The sequence below is a fragment of the Megascapheus bottae genome, unplaced genomic scaffold (assembly GCF_031878675.1).
Source record: "Megascapheus bottae isolate mThoBot1 unplaced genomic scaffold, mThoBot2.hap1 HAP1_SCAFFOLD_53, whole genome shotgun sequence".
Taxonomy (NCBI): domain Eukaryota; kingdom Metazoa; phylum Chordata; class Mammalia; order Rodentia; family Geomyidae; genus Megascapheus; species Megascapheus bottae.
Window position 1 is genome coordinate 1048218 of NW_028327559.1, and position 26510 is coordinate 1074727.

General features: G+C 36.3%; 1 long non-coding RNA gene across 1 annotated transcript; it reads right to left on the reverse strand.

Annotated features, from left to right (window-relative positions):
- Window positions 1-6889: 6889 nt before the first annotated feature.
- Window positions 6890-24493, reverse strand: LOC150039657 (uncharacterized). The gene is made up of 3 exons (XR_016534288.1): window positions 24337-24493; window positions 20315-20427; window positions 6890-6971 (listed from the first exon to the last, which is right to left on the reverse strand). It is a non-coding gene; the product is annotated as an uncharacterized LOC150039657 (long non-coding RNA).
- Window positions 24494-26510: the final 2017 nt, after the last annotated feature.

A 26510-nucleotide genomic window follows, 5' to 3' on the forward strand; every position in this document is an offset into this window, starting at 1 on the left:
CATACAGGCCTTTTTCCTGTCTTAATTGTTTAGTATATAGCATTTCTTCTAATCAAGTTAATCTTAATCCCTTTAAAGCACAACTTACAGTAATTCCACAACAATGCAGGTAACTAGTATGTGAGTTTTAGAAAAGATGGAAATAATGGCTCTGTGAGGGTTTTTTAAATCATTTTTCATATATTTTAAAGCCTGCAGGATTCCAAAATTTTTATGACCTTAAAATTATCTCACTTTTTAAACATATAATATTAAACTTGAAATTGTCTATGAAAGAAGAAAAATATGTAGGAGGCTGCAAAACATAATAGTATCCCAGAATCAGAGAAAATGTGGACTGTCTGAGCTTAACAGAAAGGCCATAGCAGTGCTAAGTCTTTTCCTCTTACCTACAGAGACCATGCAGTGAATTTTAAGAGTGCAATCTGATGAAAGAGGAAAAGGGAAGATGCTTAGAGAATATAAATTACTCAGAGCATCAGAGCTTCATGGGAAAAGGTACTGTTTTAAAATCATATTAATAACACATATGTCCTTTCTAGGTAACACAACATGCATAAAGCTTACTGAATGTTGTACATCTAATAATCCATATGCATAACAACTGACATTGTTCTTTTACATGCCTCTACAAAGTGCCGCTCGGGTTCATCTTTCTCTGTAAGCTTTTTACTACCCCAGGAAAAACTAATAAAATAGCATATAGGATAGTTGTGATGGACAGCAGTACCTTCCCACAGAATTGGATGTCTGGTCGACCTCGGTGAAGTAGATATTGTTACTTCAGGCCAAGGTGTTAAGTAATTTTGCTCTGTGTGTTCTGAGTACTGGGGAAACAAGTCTCAGTCCCTGATGGCATTGTAAGTTAAGGTGTAACCGATAAATCCAGCAAAATCCAGCCGAAAGAATAGGCATTGTTGATCACACATTGCCTGCCAAACAGCCAACAGGCTTGATCCATGTTCTGTTATTTAGTCTGTTGAGTTTTGTGGATGAGTGGTTCAAGTGAAGTTTCCAGTGTTGTTTCTCAGTCTTGAGAAACGTGGATGGTACCATCAGTCTCTTCCTCACTCAGTAGTCAAGGGCACTTCTTAGAGACACCATTCTGGTTTCTTTGGCAACAGGACAGCATCAAAACAGGGAAGCAACCAGCAGGACAGGAAGAGCTCTTTCAAGTTCACATCTAAAAACACCACTCCCAGTCATACATCTGGAAAACAGGCCAAGGAAGACACATTTGAAAGATACTCTGCCTCATTGGGAATTTTGAAAATTATGTAAAGGAATAGGACATTTCCCTTTTGTGGGAAGACAAATTAATACATCAATAGTGGGTCTAAACTTTAAACATGCATACCTTCTGAAACTAATTTTGTTTCTAATAATGTACAGTATGCTGTACCACCTCAGCATTGAATTAGGAAGTAGCTAATGTAATATAATAAATCCATGCAGAGGAATCTCTATTCAGCTTTGAGAAAGACTATAAATCTATATATATTGACATGGGAAGTATCTTGATTATATTACAAGGTTTAAAAAAACAGTTCAAATAACAATAGAACAGGCTGGAAATGTGGCTTGGTGGAAGAGTGTGCCTAACCTGCAATACCTGGGCTTTCATTTCTAGCCCCAGGACTGGCAAAAATGACAGTGGGATACACTGTCTATTTTCATGTGTGAAAAAGCATGTGCATCCACCTCACTCCATTTAGAATGGCCAGGATCAGGAAAACGAATAATAACAGATGCTGGAGGGGATGTGGCCAGGAGGGATCACTACTACACTGTTGGTGGGAGTGCAAAGTCATTCAACCACTATGGAGAGCAGTGTGGCAGTGCCTCAAAAGGCTAAACATAGAACTCCCCTATGAACCAGCAATTCCACTACTTGGCATTTACCCAATCATCCAGAAACAAGGGCATACTAAATCCACTAGCACAACAATGTTCATTGCAGCACTATTCACCATAGCAAAGATATGGAACCAACCTAGATGTTCCTCAGTTGATGAGTGGATCAACAAGTTGTGGTATTTGTACACAATGGAATTCTATGCTGCTGTCAGAAAGAATGACATCGCCCCATTTGTTAGGAAATTGAAAGACTTAGAAAAAATCATATTAAGTGAAGTAAGCCAGACTCAAAGGAACTTAGGCTCAATGGGTTCCCTCTTTCGTCATAATCAGTAGAAACCTTGGGCTCTACTTGCAGAGGTCTGCAATTAGAGCAAAATCTTGATACATAAGACCATATAGTATGAAGCTAATTGAAAGGACCTCCAGGACATTGAAACAAAAGCCATATAACGAATGATTGTTGTCCTTAATGTGCTATGTTGTCTTTCATCTCCTTTGCTGTCCCTTCGTTATCTCATATTGTTATAGTATCTCACTTTATTATCTGATTTATTGAATTTATTTGTATTTGGTTATTTGAAATTTGATAGGGAAGGGGGGAAAACCAAGACGGGTGGGGGGTGTGGGGGGGAGGGTAATGGGTACCAAGGCATGTGAAAGGGTATCAATGTATGTGAATTAATGCACCTTCTATCTGGCAAATATCATGTAACCCTTTTACTAATTACAATAATAAATAAATTAATTAATTAAAAAAAGAAAAAGCATGTGCACAGTTTTGCTTGCAGGCATAGAAATTACATTATTCACAAAATATTTTCTACATAGTAGGTAGGACATGAAACGGCGGGGACAATTAATATGGATGAAACAGTCCTGTTTTATTAACTTTCTACCTTATTGTTCATTTATTTCTTCAAGTTTTGGGTTTGTCTGAGAGATGAGACACTCTCTTCTCTCTTTGATTATATCAGAATAAAAATAGATATTGGTCTGGAGGTTTGGCTCAAATACTAGAGCACCAGATGTGCAAGCAAGCTCAGCAAATATGAAGCCATAAGTTCAAACCAAGTAGTTTCTAAAATCATCATCATCATCAATAAAAAAATAAATAGCATAAGCTGGGGACAAGGCAGAAAAGTTCATGAAATGTTAATTTCTAATTAATCAGCAAAAAGAAATTCAGAAGTGGAGATGTGCCTCAAGTGGTAGAGCATGAAATAGTTGAAATAGCCAAGTGAGAGCTCAAGGTCCTGAGTTCATGTCCCAGTGGTGCTTCTCTTAATCAAATATGAATGCACACATACTGAAAATGTACATGGTATACACTGCCAAATACACAGCTCACTCCCTCCAGCAGCTCCTAAAACCTGTTATTAGGTTACAGGTTTGAAGTTTAGCAACTTCACATCTCTTAGGTACCTTATTTCAACGAGGATTGAACAGAGGGACCAGGAAAAGACTTAATTAACTAGGGCAGTATTTCTCGAGATATTTGTTGTTGACATTGCAAAAGGGACAACGTATTATATTTGATTTCCCATTTTCAAAGCAGAAGGAAAGGCAATCCACAACATAGGAAACATTTCACTTTCCTTCCTATTTTAATCAATCTTCAAAGAAAGACTGGGGTGGGAACACTTAAATCATAACTCTGCGGTTATTGAAAACCCCAAGAATGATGAACTTCATGCATATGATGTTGAAATAACACACAATGAATTGTAGGCACTCTGAACGGCAGTGAAATTTACAACTCCTTTCCTCTGTTCCAAAATAAAATAAGCATTTCTATCTTCCCAGCAAGTGGTCTCCAAAATAAATGCTGTTCTCACACCCATGAGCAAAGAAATAAGTTGGGGCAAGAAAGCACAGTGTGTTTTCATTTACAAATTATATACATCACATCACTTTACTAACATGCTGCCAAATATATAAATTGAAATATAAACTGTATGAGATATAAAATGCATAGCATATTAGGCCTCTCAGTATTTTTCCCCACATTACCTGACATACTGTTCCACATAACTCAAATACTGACTATGATGATGTCTCGTGCATAACTATAAATATCTACCTCCCTAAATATCCCTTCCACACAGCTGAAAACAAAAAACTTGAAGACAACTCTTGTTGCTGGCATGCCTCTTTTAGAGAGCATAAAAGGACAGAAATAAGTTGAGACCATAAATGATGCGCTCAATTTGGGTAGGTACGATACTAACTGAGTGCTTTCCAGGTGTGAGGCATTGTAATGTCTTGTGTTTAATTTTCCCTAAAACTCCATGTGGTAGATCATCTTCCCAGTTAACAGCTAAAGAAACTGAGGACTAATGTACCTTAGAATTGGCTAGTTAGAAAACAGTAGCAAACTGTGTAAGAATCCTTTCTTGACTGAATTTATTCTGGGTCCATGGCTCGCCAGAGAGAAGCTTCGGATTCCCAAGGGGATCCTTAGCAACATGGGAAGGAGGGGGAAATTTGGGTTGTCTGGAGGCACAGGGAGATGTCAGGGTTCCTCTCATCTTTTGGTAGAAGCGAGGGATGCTAATATTATGACGTGGACAGGACAGTCCAAGAACATACCCACAGTGCTGTGGAGGGAGAATCAAGAGGTATCAGAGATGAATGACGAGCCACATATGTTCATCACAGTGCAATTTGTAATAGCTGAGTAGTCCAAGACTCAATAAATTACAGTGTATCTATTTATCAGAGCTCTGTGGCTACTAGCATGACGTTTTTTCAAAAGAATAACCATATGAAAAAAATTCACACTTCCTATTTACATGTGCAAAAGCAATATTTGCCAAAACATTCATATTCACAAGTCCTAAAAGTAATCTGGTTAGCAGGGTTGTTGTGTTAGAAAAGTATTTATATGTTTATGTATGCACATGGGAAATACTTTGAAAGACATCAGCCAAAGTATTAATTACTATTTGTTGCTGAAGTATAGTAGAGAGTCCATATAAAATATTTTATGACAGAATCATTATAAATAGCCACACATACCACTGTAACAAGGAAACACTCATAAGTAATATAATCTATTATCTCAAAGTCCTTATGAATTCCGTAAGCCAAAGATTTGATACCCATCTTTTCAGAATGTGTCGCTGGCAGCATTTTATTTCGTTTTATTTTCTGACATCAAGTTCTTTAATAATAGAAAAGAAAAGCACCAGGTGTTTCTCAACAGGTGACTTTGCAATGGCAGCAGAGTTCACTGGTATATTTTTTTCAGAGCCAAAATAACACCTACTATTCACATGCCCTATCTTTAAAGCCTTCATTGTTTCACTATGATTCAAAAGTGAAGTTACTCACTCCCGCCCACACAGCAAGAACAATACGATCACGACACTGAACTGAATAAATACTTGAAACTTCATAAATAGTAGGTATCTCATCTCAGAATGTCTTATGAGTAGAAATCATTATGATGCTGTCTGCCATGTAATTTATCATCATCATCGTTTGGGTTTTTGTTCTGGTACTGGCGATGGAACTCCATCACCTGAGCCATACCACCAGTCCAACATTTTGCTGGTTAATTGGAAATGAAGAATTTTCTGTTTGGACTAGCTTCAAACTGATCCTCCAGGTCTCAGCATAGTGAGCAGATAGGATTTCATATGACAGTCACTGGTGTCTTGCTCAGAAGTCTTACTTTATTAGAACACACTCTAACAAATTACCCTTTATTTTACTGACCAGTACCTCATAGTGACCTGGAAAAAAAATACAACTAAAATGGTAGAAAACCTTCAAAAATACCATGAGATTTATATCGGCCAAAAAAACCTGCTAAGAAAAAGTTTATTCCCCAATACAGATGAAAAGTTTGACCTACAGTAGCAAGAAAAACAACAAAAAAGAAAGAGCTGGACAAACACAAAATGGAGAAAGAAGAAAAGAATTGTGATTTCTTTCAAAATTGTAATGATTAAATAAAATAAAATTTGCTTATTTTCATCTTCAAGGAATCCAAATGGTTTACATTATATCTAGCATACAGACTACTACTAAATAATAACAGTTAACAATATCACAAAGTATAAAGGTTTTCAGAAACATAAAAATGTTAGAAGGTATTTCAGATACTTCTTTGATTCAAATTAGAGAAGATATATCTAATTATGACATGATATCAAAAGGAATGCTGTATAAACTAAGTAAGCAAAGATATTTGCCAGTAATATTAAAAGTAATTCCTGAATGTTTCTCAAGTATGTGAAATACAGAGAAAATCAATGCCTAGCATGACAGTGCCACTTGTCAAAACAGTCTGTTGAATATCTTTATCATGCTGTCTTGCTCATTTATAATCTCCTATATTTGAAATTCAAAGAGCAGTTGTTAAAAGCTTAGTTCCATGTAGGTGTTCTTAAAATGTATTCTATCCTCTATAATGATGTGGTGGCTTAGTTATTCTATTATGGCGTGTTTATCATTGAGAAAACAGAGTGTAAAGAAATTAAATAAGCCCAGAGTTGAGTCAGTGGACCAGAAAACCTGAACTCTCAATCCCTCTGCTGTATACCCTCTGCTGTATACCACAACACTCCCTATAATCCATATGCAAATGAGTACCCAATTCAATTCAACAAATGTTTCAGAGCAATTTATATTTAGCAAGACATTGTACTTTATGAGAATGAAGCATAGAAATATTAGAGGACTTGCCTGAAATCTCAGAACACTTTCACAAATGTCCATACTAGAACTCAAGTACTAAACATTGGGCCTGAAGAGCAAGCAAGAAGACAAGTTGAAAGAGAACAAGCTCTGGAAATGAGACACATTGGTCCTCAGAATCCAGGCCCATCACATCCAATGTATGACATAAGTCTAAAGTGAACCTTACTTATTTTACATCCCCACCAATTAACTAAATTAAATATTAGGTACTGCTCTGCAATTTTATAGAACTTTTTACTTTGTTTAACACATTCTAGTCTTCTTCGCTGCAAATGAAGTAGATACTCCTCTTAAAAACAATGTGAACACAGTAGTGGTTCTTGCCTGTAAAACAAGGTTTTGAAAGGTGAGACGGGAGGATCATGAATTCAAGGGTCACCCTGGAATACATTTTGAAATCCTCTCTAAAAACCACAAAGGAAAGAAAAAGAAAATATGGTTTCAGAAATATAAAAGCCACATATAGTTTTTCAGATAAAATAAAGGACTCTCAACTAAATTGGAATTTAAGAACCAATTTTTCAGTTCAAGGATGTCTTAAATATTGCATGTTTATCTAAAATTAAAATTTTACTGGGCAGTTCATATATGTTTGCTAAATATGGCAACCTAAAAATGGCTGTGCTTGAAATAACTAAGAATTTCTTGGAATATCATTCAAAACAGAACAAAAATTTCTTCCTCCTAGAAATTAAAATATCTTAAGATATCAATAACAAAAAAACCCATAAGGAAAAGAAAGGAAGGACTTTGAAACTAATTTCCCTTGGGATACATAGCCACTGTAATTATCAGAAGCATTTGGAAATGACCCATATATTGCTTAGAAATTTTGATCAATAATACTTCTAATCTTTTGCCCATTCTCCTCAAGATTTAATTTTTGGAATCCTATTTATTCAAAAGATGTTAGACATTATCATTTTATTGGTTTATTTCCACCTGTGAACTTTGACCCATAATGGAGACTTTTGTTTTGTATGGTCTGCTCTCCTCCCTTGGCCTACCAAGGAGACCCTTTGGACTGGACATGGAGATCAGAACAGATGCTCCAGTGCACAATATCCAGACTCGGAGCACAGATTTATTTCCTCCAAGTCAGTTTTGCTCAGTGAAGTTTCCCCAGACTCTCAACCACTGCCAAGGTTAATGTAGGCCCTGACTCTGCCTGCTGATTCATATTAATTAAGACAATCAATGATCTTGTTTCATACAGTGTCTGTTTTTAATATAACCTATTTGATGAGGCTGTATTAATTTAGGAGAAATATGCAGTGGCATTCTGGCCTGCACTTTTCCTAATTATCTCACAGCTCTCATTCCGCAGTGAAATTAGACTGTGGTTATCACAGTTAATGGAAGCCCATAGCTCTTAGCTAAGTGATCTCCTCCAGTGGAAAGTCATCGTTTCTTGCTCCTGGCTACATAAACATGATTGTGCTATCTAAGCAATCCCCTGTGGCTGTGGATGTGAATGTTTTAACAAAATATTCTGCTTTAGAGCTACAGGGTGGCACCTCATTTCTATAAGTAGGAGGATAACAAGATTGGAATGGGAGGACTGTGAAAGGAAAAGTTACCCAATAACAGAAGTGAGACAAGGAGAAGCAGTTTTCAAGGGTGTGCAGGAAATAGGAAGCCTGACCTGGTAGTTATGTGTTCAGGTTCAAAAGAAATCCTTTATATGTTCCCTTATGCTTCTCTTGAGTTCTACATCACCTATCTCGCACTGCCCATTTTTCTTTTAAGAACTCAGTAGAATCTTGGTCCAAATGAGGACTTACTCTTCTGTGTGCCTGTCCACTCTTTTCAATCATTCACTTACTAAGTGCCTACATCCCTCACTAGAAAGAAACCAGTCACTTCCTGCATGAAACATGAATCCATGAGGCAGGCAGCTCCACAAGTTAATTTAAGTCAATCATTACAAATTGTAAATACACTAAGAATTTTTAATGGATTGATTTGATACAAAATGATCTGGCAAAACAATTTTTGAAAGAGGGACAACATCTGGGCTGAAACTGTTGTGATTACAAACATTCAGTTATCGGGAGAACCAAGAAAAGAAAATGAGCCCGTGAAGGAATAGTACTCATGAAATCCTGAAGCAGGACCCATTCTTATTCTAGAAACCAAGCCAAGGCTAGAGTATGAGGAGTCATGCAGAGAATACAAGAGAGACTGATTATAAGCTTCCACCAAAGGGGCCTTTTGCCTTCCCATGTTCCTTCTACCAGTGGACCCTGAAAAGGGGTTGACAGCACATCATTCCCCTGGCCTACTGGGCAAATATGTAACTTAAAAGGAAGTAATGACACAGTGCTCATCTTGTATTACTGACTATGCCAGTGAGGATGCCTGGATCAAATAGAAATGTTAGAAAGTTGAGCCAACTGTAGTTGCATTTATTTAAATGGACTATGAATTCCAGTTTTATCTGTGAAAACAGGAAGCCAGTCCATTTCTGAAAGACTTGTTATTTACAGTAGGCAGTGTTTGGTAAGCTATTTTCACCAACAAGACACTGCTTATATATTTCCACTTCTTTAAGGCTTACATTCAGAGTAGATTTATTTGTTTTCATTCTAAAGATAAAAGACTCAGGAACAGATATAGCAATGAACTAAAATTGGGAGTATTAGTGTTTGAACCCAAGGCAATCAAGTCCAGAATACATATCCTTAATCATGATTACTAGCAGCCAAAATTCATCTTGGGAAGCTAATCAAACCATTAAGGTGCATCAGTATTTAATGCACTGAGATGGCAGCAAGATATTTGACATGTCAAAGAGTATACTTGCCCTGAATGTGCATTAGGTAGAAGATATGAAATATATCTTTAATGAATTTCCATATCTCTGCTTTCTTAGTTATAAGAAAAGATTATCTAGTCACACTTCAAATGGTTCCACTGTTGCTATAGAAACTGCTTTCCTTTAAGTTTTTGAGGTGACTGTCAGCTTGTAAAACACTCAGTGCTAGCAGCAACACAGCACTAATGGATGCCTTTAGGAAATTCTAATTTCCCCCAATGTTCTCCATCCTCTAACTTTTTTTCCCCAAATCAACTTACATACGGAACCTAATGAGAATCAGTGTACTTGCTAGGCAAACATAGTTGTAAATCAAACTGTGGGTCTCAGGCCAGGGCATAACCCTGGGAAGACCTCCCAAGATCCTTCTGTAAATGACCTATTTCCCCTGAAGTTTCTGGGTCTCTGACAAAGGCAATGAAGGAGAAAGAAATAGGAGAAAGAAGAGGAGAAGGAGGAAGGGAGGGAGGAAGAAGAAAAGGAAAAGGAGAGGCTTCAGCGTGGAGGAGAAGGAGGAGGAGGAGGAAGAGGAAATGAAGAAAAAGAAGAAGAAGAAATTTACCCACCTTTATTCAGCAGTGTTAAGAGCCTATTCGCTACCTTCTATTTCTTCTGTCTTCAATCCTCCACTTCCAGCACACAGGGGGACTTTACCTCTCTCCTCACATTTCCAGATCCAGAACACTATTTCTTCCGCCCCTTTTTGCTTTTCCTGCCACCTCATTTTTAATATAAGCATTGATGATTTTAATTCCTAGTGTATCCTACACATGCCCAATCTCTTACTTTTCTATTCTTATTATTGTTTCTGATTTTTATTTACCATACTTAAATGTATAGTTTGTCTTTGAAGTATTGTTATTGTAACCATGGTCTTCTCTCTTCTGAGTGGTAGTGAGGAAATGGAGATTTGTGTGTGGCACATAAACCACAGGCTTGATTTTGCAAGGGTAGTATTTTGTGTTCTCATATAAAATCTGAGATTAGAGAAGACATAGAAAGGGAAAGGGGAGTTAAGAAAGAGGTTGATACATAAAGTGGCAACTCCTTTTTTGTACACCTACTTAAAGATAGTTTTTAAAAAAAGCACAAAAATTAACTAGATCTAAAATACTTGGGCATAAGAAATTATACAGGTCTCTAGGCATTCACATATAGTGAAACCAAAGGAGGAGACAGGAGAAGAACAGAAAGGCACACTGCCTATGTGCATCTGATCATCCAAAATACTATATATCCACATGAACTTCAGGAAATGAAAGTGAGGGTTTTTTTTTCTTTTTAGTTTCTCTTGTCTTTCCATTTTGTTCTGTCTGGTTATCTGTCTGTGGGAGATTGAAGGGAGGCACAGAAATGGAGAGACAAAGGATAAACAAATGCAGCAGTGGGGCTCACTGGACACTATGCTGAAAATTGTTGAATACAAGTGGTGTACAACTTGTGAGTGGGGGAATGGGAGGGAAAGCCTGAGAGAGAGCAAGGGAAGAGGTGACATTACCCAAAAAAGAAATGTACTTTTTACCGAACTGTAGCCCCTCTGTACATCCCCTTTACAATAATTTTTAAAATTACAATTACTTTTAAAAGGAAGTTGACATGATATGAACATTCAGAATGTCACAGCAGAACCCATTGCTTTGTACATTAATGTGTATCAATAAGAAAGTGACAAAAGTATAAGCTCATGATAACTAAATGAAACTATTCTTTCTGGAGAAAGAAGCTAATAGGAGAAAAGTGAACTTAAACATTATGTGCAGGAGGAAATAAAAAGTATTTTCAAACTTATGGTAAGAAATAATACTTTGAAATTTTTTTTCAGTGCTAACAGAATTCTGAAAGGCCATGGGGAAATTAAAACATCATCCACATTTTGCTGGGGGGGGGGAATCTTTTATCCAGACAGAATACTGCAAATGCAAAAATTTTAATTGCATTGTCATATCTAACCGAGGAAGGTGTTCCTTTCTAATTTTTTTTTGTCTAAAGCATCCTCTCAGAACATTTTTGAGGAGAAAAAACTGCATTTTTAGATGCTCAGCTGGAAAGTCATAGGAAAGTTTTTGTTAATAAAAAATGCAAGCGGTGATTTAAGAAGCCTCCGCGGGGGCCAGGAATTTGGCCTAGTGGTAGAGGGCTTGCCTAGCATGCACGAAGACCCGGGTTCAACTCCTTGGTGTCACATACATAGAAAAATGCTGGATGTGGTGCTGTGGCTCAAGTGGTAGAGCTCTACCCTTGAGAAAGTCCAAGGACAGTGTACAGGCCCTAAGTTCAGTCTCCAGAACTGGCAAAAAAAAAGAAGCCTCCATGGCACCCAGATCATCCTGATCAAACAGGGAAGAAAGCACCAAAGGTTCAAACACTATTGGCAGAACCTGACATAGAACTGTAGCGTAAGACCACATACTCAATAACCAATGTGTACAGGGGAAAACGACGTCAGGGAAAGCTTGATTTTATTTTCATGTAAATTGCAATGTCATTGAAAACCTATTTCAAATAACTAAATTAAGCAAGGGAAGAAGTGGGCTGGGTGGTGTAGGTAAGACACATTGAAAGGGATGACATTGATTAAGATGCCCTGAATTTATAACTGCTTTCAAGAAGAGGAACAAAATACAGAATGGTCAAGTCTGAACCATAGGAGTGTAATAGGAAACCATCCCCATCTCTTTGAATGACTCAATGAGTCTCTAAGCAAAGTCTGCCAGCAGTTGTGAGATGTGCAGTATTAACTTGCAGTATTAACTTTCAGTATTAACTTTCAGAATTCTACAAAAACCTATTTCTGGAAGTCAAATATGATTATACGTTACAAGCATAGAAGTTAAGGTCAGATTGTGTCAAATTTATTCACTTTTCCAATTATCTTTCAAATTAGGTTTATCATTCATTTTGAAGCTTTCTTCTGGTTTTTACATAATAAAAATTAGTTTGAAAAAACTTCATTTAATTTAATAAAATTCCAACTGAAAATTATTTCATTAGCTGAGTAAAAATTTTTTTAAAAAATTTATTAACATTGATTTTTAAATCATATTTCAAATGACATGTTTAACAAACAAGTATTCAAGAAAGGAATCTCTATATACAATCACTGGCACTTAGTGTTTAGAACATAATCAAAATTAGGGTAAGGGTTCATATATCGTAGATACATATTATTATGTAATAAAACATGTCTATAGAATCATAGGTTTTTATATCTATGTAGTTGTGTTTATCTCCAATATCATGTCCATAGCATTGGGTATGCAACTATTGAGTCTTTACTCTTGTACTGTTTGGATCTAATAGCCACATATTGAGGATACCATGCGCCTTTTGTTCCTTTGTTCTTGACTCGTCTCTGAGTAAAAATCTTTTATCAATTTTAAAATACTGTGTAACAAAATAAAATTCCAAGCTACTGAAATACAAGTAACATTTCTTGATGCTTAAATAGATAGCTTGTGCAAAAACATAATCTACTGCTAGAAAAAGCCAGAGGGTTATCAAGGAGTATTGTTTATTGTTTTTCTCCGCCCTGCTGAGCTCTTCTCAAAACCTCTACTAAAGCGTGTTCAACCCTTAGATTCTGAGTGCTTTTAGAAGGTCTCAAGTACATTTTCTCACTGCAATTTATTATTAATTCTGACCTTCAAAAGACTTTCGCAAGCAGGATGTAGCCCAAGAAAATAATGGGGGAAAAAAAGCAAACTGGTCTTCAGCATTACTTATATAATTTTCTTCAGGATTTGCTAGTCAAAGCTCTCACCCAAATTTCTGTTTATCTAGAATCCTGTTCACTGTTTAGGTCATTGCTCTGGTTGAGATTAGCCTAAGAAAGTGGTTTGGGGCCATGACTCAATACTTGTAATGTACTTGAGCATGGAGGTCTCCCAGCAATCCTGCTAAGAGCAGATCTATAGCCTCTCAATTACTCAAATTTCTTCATTCATAAAATGGGAGGGGGAAAAAGCTAGCAAACTATTTCAGAAACAGAGAAACTACTTAAAATTACTTCCCAAGGAAAAGTCTGATGAAATCTACTCTGTAAATAGCTATTTGAAGGAGTTTAGACTCACTCATGATGGGCCTGTTTCCAGGTACAGCAAGTTTCTATACATCACACAGAAGCAGAAACTTGAGACTTTGTCATAGTTCAAGCTGAAAGAAGATATTTCTGAGGGCTATTAATTCCATTTCTCAGGTGACTATCCCTATATTCAAAATACCTTGAATAAAAATGGCCATCTGTATCTGGAAAGTTTTATTTTCCCCTCAGAATTCACTGGATATGGCAGCTGCTTATTTACTGCACAGCTCTGGCTTTGCAAAGCAGATCTGATGATCTGTTAACATCTAAGTTTCAGCTTCTCTCAGAGGAAAAATATCACACTACCCCAGTCTCATTAAATTCACCTTAGTTTGCATAGGTGCTGCAAATAGTATTCCTCACCTTTATTTGTCAGCTAATGAGAGAATTCTTATGATTAGAAGGTGGAGGAATTATTTATACTTGCAGAAGGTGTTAAGTAGTTTTCCCAATGGCAGTAATTTCTATTTTTAGGACTGTACTTTCACAACATTTTCCTTGCAAATGTATTTTTAATCTTTACTTTCATTCTTCATTGCTTTGTTTTAAATTAATCATTCTTTTTTAAAAAAAATCTGTGGACTACTTTTCAAAACAATGGAATGCCCACAAGCTGGCAGTTATGCTATGGTTTTACTGATAAGTAAAATGAGGTGAACATGGTACCTTCTACATTTCTATAGCCAAATATAGGTCATAAGAATACCATAGAGGTTTATTTTGCATTTTCCAGTGTAGAGACAAATTTCAAAGGACTGATGCAAGAAGAGATTCAGAAACAACAATTATTAGGTAAGTTAAATAGCCCAGTCACACTTAGACTTTAGCAGCTGAGTACAATAACTTCTAATAGAACATGATAGAGTAACAATTAGTCATTTTGCCTAAATAAACAAGTGGAATAAAATTTAATACTCATGAATGCTGAATCTATAGAAATGACACCTGTTTCAAAATGGTTTGTCTAGTAACATTTATATTGAGACCTGTTTTTGCAAGCTACTTTAATTGTTCTTAGACTGTTTTGAGGAAGTTGTACCATAGTCTCCAGTATCCAAACCCTTCCTTCTTTATAGAGTACATTGGTATTCTTACTGGCTTGATAATCTAGTCCTGGGTTCCATATGCTGTGTCCTTTCAGCCATTTATCTCATCTACTGAATCTGGGTGGGGCCTCAGGGCCCAAGGGAGAGCAGACATCATGGTAAGGAAGCAAGCTACTTGGAAGTCTGTTCTCGCTGCGGGGGTAACAGAAGCAATCAATCATCCCAGGAGGTTTAGAAAGGTACTTCAGGTCTCTTGTTGATATAAAGTTTCTTGGAATGAAAAAAACAAGTCTACAATATTTAAGCACTGAATCTATTTCTAGAGAAAAGTTGGTATGGCAAAGGAACATAATGTATTCTTAATTGGAGCCAAACTTCTTATCTCATCATTTTAGTACACATCTAAAACAGATTCCTATTATACACAGAGACAGTTTAAAGGGTATTTTAGCCAGTAAACACTAACTCCTCACAAAAACTGTTTTCAGCAGCTTGCTAGGATTCTATCATTTACCAAGAGGCCTTGAGGAGTTCTGTAACTGGGTACTCTGTGGGAGCCAACCAATCAATAGCAAATGCAGTGCTCCGCTCACTCCTCCACAAGTCTATTAGCAGTCCCGAGTCATTTCAAACTCATAGTATTTACTGAGCTTATAATTACTGCTCATGATTTGTGGCCACAAATTTCTGTCAAAGCACATTTCCTCCATCAACCATTATATGTATCTTTATGATGGGCCTGGTGGTTCACACCTGTAATCCTAGCTACTCAACCTTCTCTCACTGAGCATAAGAAAGTAGACCTGAAGCATTTGTTTTCACAAGCAGAATGTACAGTTATTCCCCTCTCTGAGCAAAGTCTTGCCCAACCAAAACATTTTCAGCCTCTCTTATTATGAAGCTTTCTGTTAAGGATTTTGTAGGGGGAGAGGAGTCAAAATGTGTCTTACACAGCCACTGCAGTATTCACTTTTGAATGAATCCAAGGAAATTTTATTAGGTTAAAATTTATTGAGTATATCCAAAGTAATGACACTGCATGCTTCAAGTACTTCAGAGGAGTTAGTAATAGTTCCTACATCCATCTTATTACTGGAGACATCAATCCACAATTTGTTTAAATTAAAGCACGGTGTTCCAAATAGCATTGGCTCTGACTGATGTGAGAAGCCAATAAGCACATCACGAAAGGTCAAGGATATTTTGGGTGCCAATCTTAAGACTTACTAGAGTTTAAAAGATGAGTCTCAAGGCCAGAATTGCTCCCCAATTAATCCAGCCATAAATTTTAAGTCTAAACCAAACACCACAACTTTTCTAAGACTAAATAATCAATTCTTAGAAATATCTGGAACTGAGTTGGATTTTCCTTGTGAATAGCACTCCATATATACCAAAGAGAAACTAGTTAATTCTGCATTTTAAATTAAAAACAAGTAACATTTTATGATATGTATGTCTCAAGTGTTACCTGCAACAGCCACACTAAACCAATCATCATTTATAGGTAATTCTGGTTTGACTGCATTTTGTGTGTCCTCGTTTGCCAGAACCCTAAAGCCTATTATAATACCCAGCATTTGCCATTTCAGGAATGTTAGTAATATTTTTAGAGCCCTGATTAATTATTCAAAGATTTTTTAAGCGGTAAGACATTTGAAATATCCAGTGTACTCACTCTGAATCTTAATTATATATATGTGTTTTTTTCTGAAATTATATATTTTTCTCCATAGCACCAGTTGTTTTAAAAAGCATTAATACCAATCATTTATGTGAGAATGCATTCCTTTGAAATATTTGTGTATCTTTATGAAGTAGTGGTGTAAAGGGGCTTCAATTCCAGAAGTCAGGTTCTCAATTATCAGTGTGCTGCCCAAGCTCCATTTTCAACTTTGCTTCATGGGATTAGGTTCTACTTCCTTTCTGCTAACATAATATTTTATGGATATATTTATTTTAATGTATCTTAAGTAGTTTCACAGAAAGGTTTCAATTCTCCATGTCAACTTAGGAATACGAGGCATCCTGATAAATGTCACACCTTCCACCATTCTGCCCCGACTTGTTCCAACCCCACGTCTTCCCCTCCAGTTATTTCATACGGTTTCCAAACATGTACATTAAATGTGAGTACTGTTACTACTGTGACTCTGCTACCATCTTAAAAGTCAAAACCAAACCTTTAACTCGGTAGGCTTCCCATGTTTTATATAGCTTATCCCACTGTTGGTCTTCTCACTAAATGATATGCCTTGAGAAAAACAAATGTTGGACCTCTGCACCTATTCGTGTATGCATCCCCCTTTCCAGTTAATCAGACTCAGAAGGAAGCTGTGGTGGAAGAGCAGCTACACCCGAAGGCAGCAATCATTCTGAAATGGCAGAAGGTAACTATGCAGCCCAATCCCTTAACAGTCTCTAACTGCTTGTTAGGTCAAGACCAAAAATAAATGGAATAGCAGATGTTCAAGTGAAGCCTTTTCCAATTTATGGGGCCTTTGGGAAAATATGTATTTTTTTCTAGGCCATGGAAAGTAGTTGAAATTGCTAAAGTAGATGATATTATCATTATAACAATGTCTTCTAAAAAACTAGGGGAAACTTTGGGGCCTGTTGACTCTACTCAGATGATAACCTTTAAATATTTTATCCTCCCTTTATTTGAATTTCAAGAATGAAACAAAGAACTGAAAATGGCTGTTTTTAAATTTTCACATAACCCCTAGGTATTTATAGTAAATAAACTATGTTGAAAATATATTTTCTGTGCACTAATTTTCAGACTTTTCTTATTCTGATGATTGGCTGTTCAGTACCTGAACAAAATTCAAATTTACTTTGAATTATTTCAAACGGTGTTAATTTTTGCCAAATGTTTTATACCCTATATATGGGTCACGTATAATATAACCCAAGTTAATTACCAGTATGAAATAATAAACTTAAACTGTTGTACATCGTCTCTATTTAACATCTGTTAGTTTTTCTGGTTAGGAAACATCGATTTTTTTTACTTCATTTTAGTCTTCATCTAGAATTTTGGTTAAACTGTAACTTAGTGTCCTCATTCTTCTCCCAGGGGATATAAGTTCTCTACTTTTGAATGAGTGTAAAGGAGACACACAAAAAACTGAAAATAGTTTCGAACCTCTTAGTTTTATCTTCCCAAATCCTAACACCTTTCTATATTCCTGTAGGAGGATAATACTATGAACTTTTTCTTTTATTTGAAGTTATATTTATTATATTCCAGCATCATTATTTAATTGAATGGAACAAAGTTGCTTGAAACTAAAGACCTTTGAAATACATGCTATATACATTCATTTAAACTTAGAAAGAAAAAAAGAAGATGTAGACAGTATGAGTTGGCTGCCATGACAATTCTTGGCTCTAGGTGACTGAGTTCAGTGGTGTTCAGGACAATTTTCCTCTGAGGCCTCATTTTAGGTTTATAGACAATTTCTGAACCACATGGTCTTCCTCTGTGTGTGTTTATGTCCTAATTTTCTTCTCTTATATGAATAACAGTTATATTGGAGTAGAGCTTATTTTAATGACCTCATTTTAACCTAATTATCTCATTAGAGACCATGTCTTCAATTATAAAGGCTTCAAAATATAAATTCAGAGGGGGAGAAATACAGAGATAAAAGAAAGCTAAATGCTGCTGCATGACCACATTACTGGAGACTTTGAGAAAAGGTAAGAAAATTCACCATGACAAATGTGGTAGATAAAAGTTGAGGTGTAAGAAGACAGCGTGTTCAGAAATCTATACAGAAATACGGTAATTTTTGATATTGCTAACAAATTTAGTAACGCATTGTAAGAAAAGCTTGAGAATGTCTTTATATTAGTAACATGTACATTCCTAGATATGTAATAAAATAGCTCTTATTCCTTGGCAATTGACACACTGTGCATTCCCGGGGGAAATCAAGATGAGCCGGGGGAGGGGAGGGAGGGAAATGGGGACCATGACATGAGAAAGGGTATCAATGTTTGTGAAGTAATGCACCTTCTATCTGGTGAATATAATGTAACCCTTCTATTAATTACAATAAAAATATATGGAAAAAAACTTACAGAGATGCCCACCCTATGGGATTTTTCTATAATTACTCTGAAACATTTTTAAATGTGACCCTCAGTAGGCAATCATTTCACATCACAATTCTATGATGCAAAACCAAATTAAAACTTTAATGAGACAACGTTCGCTCTATTTATACATGATGTACTATTCTCATTTGTCTTTGATGGAGTTCTAATTTATTTTCTCAAAACTTACCATTATAATGTAAAGCGACTTCATAAAAACACTAATAGCTCACAATATGCAGTTTGAAAAAATACAGCAAAAATGGCAGAAATGGTACAATCATGTATTTATTGCAAACTGTCATTTTTCTCATTATCTCTAAGATTCTTCTGTCCTCTGAAACATCCCAAATATAGATAATCCTGAGAGAGAAGCCATATCTCAACTACATAATACTCCCATATAAACTCTGATAGAAATCATACAACAACATCCCCCTGGATCTATTTGCAAGTTCTAATATCAGGATTGTCTAATAACACTTCAGCAATAGTAGAAATGCTTTTAAAAACATATTGTCTAACATGGCAGTCAAGGGAAACATGTGGCTGGTCGATATTTGACTAGGATACTTACGCACCACAGGGATGTAAAGTTTTAAATGTAATTAATTTTTACTATAATTAATCTTGAACACAATTAATTATTTAGTGCTTAGTAGTTCCTATACTATTAGAGGGCACAGTGACAGGGATTACTGGACTGCCAGAGGGCACCAACTAACATGCTAACTGACAGGTAAACTCTCATCAGTCTCCTAACACAGAATTACAAAAGAAATATCTTACTTTTCCTCTTCTCCAATATACATCCTTGAAATATTGGCATATGTTTAGTTTAAATGGACGTATCCATGGTGTGTGTGTGTGTGTGTGTGTGTATGTGCGCGCACGTGTGTGTGTGTGTGTGTGATGTGTGTATGTCAATGGCATGGGGCAAATTTTAATTTTTTCTTTCATGTGTAGATATCAATAGAAAAGGTTAAAAGAAATAAAGTATGAGATTAAAATACATCCTATTAATCTTCAGAAATTTGAAGGAAAATCCCAAAGCAAATGAGGGCCATAGATCTAAACTGGCTTAGAAGAGATAAGAAAGAGTAAGTTGCTAAGATGGGGGACACACAAAGCATGAGGGCAGTCATCATGCTGGGAAGGGGACAGCCTCGGAGGAGGATACAAAACTCATGGAAGTCGCTCAGTTTACATTGGTATGTCATCATTTTAAACATGGTGTAATTGGTTATTGAAATATACCCTTTCGTGATGTTGAAATTGAAATAAGTTTAGGCAACTACCCCAAAGTCACATTTGTTACTGAGGTGAGAATCTTGAATTCTAACTATGCAATAATGTTATCTTCATAATCCCAACCTTATGTGAGGAACTTCGCCTTTCTTAACAAAATTAAACAAATGACCAAAAGAAACAAGGAGTAGACCGCACTCAAACATCTGGTTTCAGTGGACAGATCTATTTACCCACTAGACTGAGACCTATATTTTCTCATCACACTATTGTAGTGTGGACTGAGTTGAGCCTTCACATTTCAGCCCCATGCTCATTTCATCTTATGATCCATCTGTGGACCAATATTCTTGATCGCCTATTGTTCTCCAGGCATTGTTCTCATAGGCCCATATGATGGGTTAGAAGTTAAGTCCTTGACTCTTAGAAGGATTCTGTGTCATGTACCTTTGACATCCTGCTGCAATGGTCCAAGCTGCTCTTTTGACCTTATCCCAGTCACACTGCATTAGAAGCCAACCAGTGTGTTCAAAGTATAGCTGAAGTTCAGCAAATGTCTTCTGAGAGAAAAAAAAGAAAGCATACCGTATCAACATTTGCCTTGGGAGTCAGGTGATACATTTTCAAATAATGTAATGGAAATTTTCTAATGAGTATAAAGCCAAGACAGAAAAGCTTAATAATAGATAAATATGAATAGTTGCTTGTCACACATAGAGTATACCACTGTCAAGAAGCAACTGAAGTTCATGGATGAATAGTAATTAATGTTTATGGGAAACTCCACAAAATCAATTCCTTTCCTACAGTCTCCCAGGAAGAGTTTGGCTTCAACTCACTATTGATGGATAGGCTTTTTGAACTTGAAAGAATTGCACTGCGATTATGTGGGCTTTTTAAACTGAAAATGTTTCCCTGGGGATCAGCTATACAATCACCATTTTCCTGTTAGGGAAACTACTTTGATTTTGATTAATCATTGCAGAGACATAGAGCCTACAGTGAGAAAAAGGCTGTATGTGACATAAAGCTCAGGGAGTCATTGCAGGATATGAGGTAAGTCTAGAAGAAAGTGGTGACTAGATGCCCTCATGACCTAGTCACACTTCTGTGCCTCAGTATCTCCAGTGATTTCAATAATTATTCTGTGTGGTAGCCTATGATCTCTCATTTGGATATCTTGGATACACAAAATATCTAAATACTGGGTAAGGGATTTCAGTGTCTGAAGGAGCTTTTGCGTAAACTGTCTTAACACTCCATCTCTCTGCCCTCAAGGTGAAGTAGGAAGAAAATTTTGTAAGCAGAAATTCTTCCCAACTGCAACTCTGCTAATGCTCTGAAGGGATTCTTGGCATTTCCCACATTCCAGGCATTTGGAGTTCAACTTTCCCTTTTGTCAGACTGAGTTTGTGTGAAAGTTATTGAGGATGGTTCTTGTTTTTGGAGCCTAGTTTGGCATTTTCTGTAGAAATCTATTATGGCATGGCCAAAGGCTCTATACTTCAGCCTTCAATTTTTCATGCGTACAGCTAGAGTCATAATTAAAGTTAGCTGTAAAATATCACATAAATTGGCCAAACTCTTATCTATTAGGCTTAGGTTCCTCGAAAAATGTATTTTTGGTTTATAATATGTAAGTCATTAAGAAAATGGAAAAGAATGAAAAGAGGTTGTGACTGTACCTCATTTATATTTTATAAGACAAGTGTTTCAGCACTTACATTTTATGTAACTTTTAATTAAATCATGCATACAGTTTTATACAACTATTAATAAGTCAAAGTATTTCTATGCAGAATGATTATCCCTCTTCATTTTTTTTGTGGGTCATGGTGCTTAAACTCAGCCTGGGTTCTGTTGCTGAGCACTTCAGCTCAAGGCTACTGCCCTACCCCTGGGCCTGGGTGTTGTCCCTGAGCTCTTCAGCTCAAGGCTACCACCCTACCCTTGAGCTAAACCCCACTTCCTTTTGTGCCTGGGCTGGCTTTGAACCTTGATCCTGAGATCTCAGCCTCCTGAGTAGCTAGGATTACATGTGTGAGCCACCTTGCTCTGGTGTCTCTTCAATGTTATACTATTAATACTCTCAAACTTTTACTAGGACAGGTTCCCTAAGATGATTTTGCATATAAACAATATTACCCTGAAGGGCCTAATTCTTTTTTTGTTTGTTTTGCTAGTCCTGGGGATTGAACTCAGGGCCCAGGTACTGTCTTTGAGTTTCTTTTGCTCAGGGTTAGCACTCGACCACTTGAGCCAAACCACCACTTCTAGCCTTTTCTGTATATGTGGTACTGAGGAATTGAACCCAGGGCTTCATGCATGCTAGGCACGCAGTCTACCACTAAGGTACATTGCCAGCCCCTGCCCAAATTTTATGCTTTAAATTCTAGTCCCATTTGGCTGGTAGTCAACTCTACTTTCCATTACCAATTACAAATAATTTAAGCTTTTCTGTTTAGTTTATAGGGTACCTTATAGCCTAGCATTTATTCGGCAGGTTTTCAGGTGACACAATTAGAAACAGAATGAGAAAAATAGAAAAAAAAAGAACAGGCATAGACGGAGGAAAAATAGAATGCAGGAAATAAGTGGGTGATATTAGATGCAATTGGATCCAGAATTGTAAACTGTTTAATCAACTTGCTTATTTTCCTCATCCCCCCAACTTACGGGGATTTGACAATAAACTGTCTTAGGTAAGTCACTGAAAGAATGACTCAAAAGTAGCTGTATGTATTAGTGACGAGAGTACTCTACTTAACATAAAAATATACTGCTGCATTTTGGCAGTATATATTAATGTTTTGATGATATAACTCCTGATAGATGTTTCTGACCAGTAGATGCTATTTCCTTCCTTAGTCTAAACTTCAATTATGTAGCTCTATTTTTTTCTGTCTCTTTCTCCCTCTCTTTCTTTCTCCCTCCCTCTCTCTTTCTTCCCCTCTCTCCCTGCTTCCCCCTCCTTTCCCCCCCCGACATAGCTTAGAATCCTTTGTGTTAGACAATCAGATAAATTATGAAGAAATGTATGGAGAGGGTGCGACTTACTTTCTTAATTTACCTTTTTCAATTAGAGAACTGAAACATCACAACAGTTCCCACTCCTTTGGCAACAATCAGTCATGTAGGCCCACTTATACAAGAGGAAAAAAGGGAAACATGGCTTATAAGCAGCCAGCAACTGCCCAGCCTCAACTACTGTCCAGCCCCCACTACTTGCAGCACCAGCAGTCTGGAATATAAGAAAATGTTTATATACAGCTAGTAATGACTTTGTCCCCATCACTGTATCTGATGCAATTCCAGCAAGTTCATTTCTAAGATTAAAATGCCCTGATGCTTATTGTGAATAGCACTGGTAGCTACATGAACAATTTCAGCAGCCAATTATTTTTTCTTTAGTGAAAATGAAATAAAATAAGCACCAGAACACCAAACCCACTGACCTATTTTCTTTTCTTGTTTCTGGCACCAGTTTATTACAGTTTAGATTAATTTCTGTTTTAAAATTGTGCATGTGGAAGGGTATCAATGTATGTGAATTAATGCACCTTCTATCTGGCAAATATCATGTAACCCTTTTATTAAATACAATAAAAATTATTAAAAAAATAAAATAAAATTGTGTGGAAATACAGTCTCAGCTAGGATTGCATAGGTGATATTATAGGCTTCTGTGATTTCTCTGATTGTTGTTATTGTTTAAAATATTTTATAGAATTTAAAGCTAAGTAGGAATACTGATGTTTATGCTGTTAGGTAGGAATAAGTATGTAAAGTAGGGTAATTACAAATAGAAAGACTGGATTTTTCAAAAGGATAAAAGAAAGAATTATGAATGCTTTTTATCATAGACAAAGATAAATTTTAAGACAAAAAGTTTTAAATGGATTTAAAATTACATAATATATGTGTGAAAGTACCTTAGTATTATATGTAATTTAATGTGTTTTTAAAAATAAATGCAACGTAACTTAAAATTATTTTAGTGATCAATTTAAAAGAAGTGATGGTAATTAGCAGACATAATAAAAATGCCAGGATATTGAAACAAAAGCCCTATAACAAATGATTGTTGTCCTTAATGTACTATGTTGTCTCTCATCTCCTTTGCTGTCCCTTTGTTATCTCATATTGTTACAGTATCTCACTTTGTTATCTGATATAATGAATTTAGTTGTATTTGGTTATTTGAAATTTGATAGGAAAGGGGGGAAAACCAAGACAAGTGGGGGTGTAGGGGGGAGGGTAATAGGTACCAAGACATGTGAAAGGGTATCAATGTATGTGAATTAATTCACCTTCTATATGGCAAATATCATGTAACCCTTTTACTAATTACAATAAAAAAAAACCTACAAGTAAAAAAAATGCCTGTATTTACTACACTCTAGCTTGTCAAGGTGAGGCTAATTAATTGCTTGTTTAATTCATTTATATTAACATTGACGCATACTCACAAAACATGAGGCTAAAGGGTGAGTGTTTCATCAGTGGGAGACACAAAAAGCAGGTGGCAATTACCACAATAGTGTGTCCAGTGCTAGAACCCTGGAAAATCAGGACAACTCATCAGCAGATACCACATTATGCTACTTCATTCCATTTTGGATGAATAATGAGTCTAACCTCTCTCAAACAAGCTGCAAATAGAAAAGAATATGAACATGACTATAGAACAATGATCTGCTATAGATAATAACTTCCTCCTAAAAACATCCACAGTAAAGTCACCTTTATTTTGGTCAGCAATCTGAATCTAGAGATTTATCTTTCCTCTATGTATTACAAGCTCATTATTCTTCTAAAGTTTCTTTTAGTCACCTTTTAAATATTATGCTTTTTGTTGTTTGTGGGGCTTGAACTCTGGGCCTAGGCACTGTCCCTGAGCTCTTCAGCTCAAGGCTACTGCCCTACCCCTGAGCCACAACCCCACTTCCAGTTTTCTAGTGATTAATTTGAGATAAGAGTCTTACAGTCTTAAGAGCCTGGGCTGGCTTTGAACAATAATCATCAGATCTCAGCCTCCTGAGTAGCTAGGGGTTACAGGCGTGAGCCACCATACCTGGCATTAAATATACATTTTTATAACTTGCTTTCTCCATGGATGTAACATGTTTTCATTTGTCATTCATACTTACTCAATAAACACAATGTCTCACATACCATATATCTGATTATTTACTGAAGTGATCAATTGTTATTTGTCAAACCTCTAATAAAATAAATAAAATATTTTGCTGGTTAGTCTCAGCAGTATATAAAAATTTTCATCTCAAAATATGGCAACTACTCAGATTCATACTTTTGTTCTAATTGCTTTTAGTATTTTGCCTTCAGTTTTGCTTGTTTGGCTACATGAAATCTCACAAATATTTTGGAATCAGATTTCATGCAACTTTGACTGTATGCCAAATGAGGTGTTTTATACTCATGTCATGGTTGATGTGGTAGATGAGGATAAAACAAGGCAAACGCTCATCACTTGTTGTGGTCTTTCATCTTCTGGAAAAGAGGTAGGAAAGAGGGAAAGTGCTGACCACAAGTCTGACTCATTGTTATGCTGGTAAAATAGCAACACATTCAGAGGCACATGGTCAGCCACTATAAAACTCCCCTACTTCTTTCCCATTTTCCTACTACCTCTTAGAAACACAGACCTCTACCTTCATATTTGAAAGTGCCAAGCTCATTCTACTCCTGAACATTTTAATTTGTTGTTCCCTTGCAAGATCCTAACTAAATTCACGGAAGAATCTCTTCAAATGTACCCCCATAGAAAGCAAAGTACCACCATACTATTCAAAATAGGCTTGTTTGCCTTTTGCCATGTTCTAAATGTTTCTGAGGTTAAATCATACCCTGAAGTAATGAACCAAATCCACCCCAAAAAACAATTTTAAATATCTCTTCTATGAAGAAGACACAGACTCTTTTATATATAGAACCATATCTATGGGTTTTTTTTATCAAGCAATGTTTCCATTTTCCCTTCCTCCCTTCCTCTATCCCTTCTTTCTTCCTTCCCTCTTCTAGAATTGGCCTATATATGCTCTGTAAAAAAAAAAGAAAGGGGAGGAATTATCCTTTCCTTTTAGAACCTTCTAGCTGACAATCTACTCTGAATTTTCAACTCCATTCTGGCTGTCTTCTGTGAATGTCTAATAGGATTCACATAGTAGGCAACTGATTTTAAAGCTCATATGTATCATTTAAAGAAGAAGTGTACTCCCTTGGCTGAATACTGCCAACATTTCAACATATGTACTCATTTCTACCAAGGACCAATTCCTTCATATAGCTGAAATACATACTCCCTTTGTTGAACAGCATCTGCTTTGAGGTGAACCAAACTTGTCTCCCTAAAGTTCACTGCTTCTGTAGGCTCTCCATTTTCCACCCAAATGATTTATTTAAAGCATTTCTGTACCTGTCTTGGTTTCTATTGCTGAGGAAAGAAATACTTTAAGCAGTTCTGTACGTTTTTCTTTAGCTTCCCTGCTAGGAACCATATCTCTTGCTTAGCTATTAGTCTAAATGTTCTTTTGCACAGGCGTTTGTCTTGTAATTTAAATTTAACTTCAAAGGTAAATGAAATTATTCAAGTCCAATAGATCCTTACTCTCTTTCCATC